The sequence below is a fragment of the Lagopus leucura genome, unplaced genomic scaffold (genome assembly GCF_019238085.1).
Source record: "Lagopus leucura isolate 7727_CA_CO unplaced genomic scaffold, USGS_WTPT01 33431-0_obj-0_obj, whole genome shotgun sequence".
In the NCBI taxonomy this organism is placed as follows: domain Eukaryota; kingdom Metazoa; phylum Chordata; class Aves; order Galliformes; family Phasianidae; genus Lagopus; species Lagopus leucura.
The window spans coordinates 1-2,434 of NW_024966825.1; the positions used below are offsets into that span (position 1 = coordinate 1).

Genomic DNA, 2,434 nt, shown 5'->3' on the forward strand with positions numbered 1-2,434 from the left:
GGGGGTGAGGATTTGGGGCACTAAGGAGAAGGAATGGGGATGAGGATGTGGGTTGACAGACGGAGGGGATGAAGGCAGCTTTGTGGGGCACTGTGGGGCAGGGATGGGGATGAAGATTTGGGACAGAATGGGACAGCAGTGTGTGATTCTTCTGTGCGAGGTGAAAGACAGGGCTGTGGGGTGCTGTGGGGCAGAATGGGGGCAGGGCTATGGGAGCGGGACAGCGCTGCGGCACCACGGGCTGGGGGCGTTTAGGGTATCCGCGGACAGGGACGGGACAGCGCTGCACGACACCTTCAGGCAGCCATAGGGTCAGGGCGATGGGATGCCGCGGTGCCTGGCCGCGGCAGCGCCGTGGGGCAGCGCTATGGGGCGCAGTGGGGCAGGAAGGCGGCACTCACCGCCGGATGGACGCGTAGTATTGGTCGATGAAGTCCCGCGCCAGAGCCAACAGCTCAGCACCGCTGCGGCCGCCCTCAGCGCCGGGCACGGGCAGCTGCTTGGGCAGCACCAGGGAGCCCAGGCAGCGGCGCGCCGAGCACGGAACCTCCTGCGGACATCCGTGGGGCTGGCATCGGTGGGGCACCCCGCACCCAGCCCTACGGGGCGCCCCACACCGCCCATCCCTGCCCCACCTGCTCGGCCTGGGCGCACAGCGTGTCGTAGGCGATGCTCCCGGTCTCCCAGTTCTTCAGGCGGGCGAAGCGCGTGGGCTCTGCGTGCCGGGGGGGCGCCGGGCTGCGGGGGGGGGGGGGAGCACTGAGATGGGGGGACACCTCCCCAGGGGGCTACGGCACTCGGGGGGAATCCGGCCCCCAGATCTCAGATCCCAAATCCCACAGGGGGGGCAGTGGGTGGGCAATGGGGGCTACGGGGTACTGCTGGGGGCAGTGGAGGGTCTCTCCCCTCAGTGCTCCCCTGCCCTCGGTGCTGCTGGGGGGCCCGGACCCCATAGCCGTGGGTGGGGGCCCGGCACAGGCTCAGGGTGGTGCCTCGGCCTCGTGCGTGCGTGCAAGCGTGAACAATAGCGTGAGTCAGAGCGGCCCCCCCCCCCGCCCGAAGGGGTTAAGCCATCCTGCCCCCCAGCCCCACAGCCCGTGCTGCCCCCTCCCCGCAATGAGGCCGTGTCCCCCATCCCGGTTCAGCCCCACACATTCCGTCCACCCCAATGGGTCCTGGTGGGGTCCAGAAGGCTGAAGTGGGGGCGGGGGGGGGGCACTGCTGTGCTCACCGTAGGGCTGGGACACCATCCTGGTGCTGAGTAACTGTAGGGAGGGGTGTAGGGTGGGGGCCACAGGGTGGGGGCCATAAGGATGGAGGCAGTAGGGAAGGGAACCTGTGGCTGCGCCCCACATCCTGCCCCCCCCAAACTGACACTGCACCTCACTGCAGACATGGCTCTGGTGGGGGTGGGCATCCATGGGGTGGGGGGGATCTATGCGGGGGGATCCACAGGGGTGGGGATCCGTACAGGCAGGGATCCATGGGGACGCGGATCCAGGGGGGTGGGGACCCATGGGGACGGGGCTCTGATGGGGCCACCTCTCCAGTGGGCACAAGGTTTTGGTAGAGATGGGGCTCTGTGGGGACAGGACTCCAACGGGGACAGAGTTCCAATGGGGACACAGCCCTGGTGGGGCCACAGCTCCACGGGGACGGGGTTTGGCGAGACGGGGCCCCACGGGGTCACATCTCGGTGGGCATGGGGCTCCTCTGGGATAGGGATCCGTGGGTCCCCGTGTCTGTGGGGGAGACACCTCTCCGATGGGCTCTGAGGGCGTCCCTCCTCACGTGGATCCACAGTGCGCCCTCCACCCGGACCCAAGGACCCCTCCGCCCGGGCGCCCGGCCGCCCCCCCCTTCACGGCACCCACCTGCCCTTATCGGGGCCGGACCCGTCCTCGGGCGCGGGGCTGAGCTGCCGGGAGCAGAGCCCGCAGGAGCGCGCGGCGCCGGGCAGCACGGCCGGTAGGTTCCCCATGGAGCTGCGGGAGCGGCCGCTTCCTCCGGAGCTGCGGGGGGAGTCGGGACCTCCGGCCGCCCCACGCGGGACGAGCGCTGGGGATGCGGGGACCTCCGGGAGCGGGGACGGAGCCTTCCGAGCGCGGCCGCCGCGGGGCCCGGCGGTGCTGCGGGCGGTGGTCCCGGTGCCCCCCGCGGGAGGACATCCGGAGGCCCCCCCCCCCCTGCGGGCCCCCACCCAGTTCCTGCCATTGACGCTGCCAGGCGGATCCCGGCCTCCCCCCGCAGCCTGCAGGGCATCGTGAGGCGACCCTGCGTGGGGAAGGGGTGAAGTTGGGGCTGGGGTTGCGGTCGGGTTTGGGTTCTGAGTTGGGGTTGGGGTTGAGATCAGGGTCAGGGGCAGCGCTGGGGTGCGGGTTGCAGTCAGGGTTGGGTTCTGAGTTCGTGTTGGGGTCAGGATCAGGATCTGAAT

General features: G+C 70.3%; 1 long non-coding RNA gene across 1 annotated transcript; it reads right to left on the minus strand.

Moving 5' to 3' along the window:
* Window positions 1–399: 399 nt before the first annotated feature.
* LOC122192816 lies at window positions 400–1,912 on the minus strand. Its single transcript, XR_006182715.1, has 3 exons — window positions 1,875–1,912; window positions 636–738; window positions 400–550 (listed from the first exon to the last, which is right to left on the minus strand). It is a non-coding gene; the product is annotated as an uncharacterized LOC122192816 (long non-coding RNA).
* Window positions 1,913–2,434: the final 522 nt, after the last annotated feature.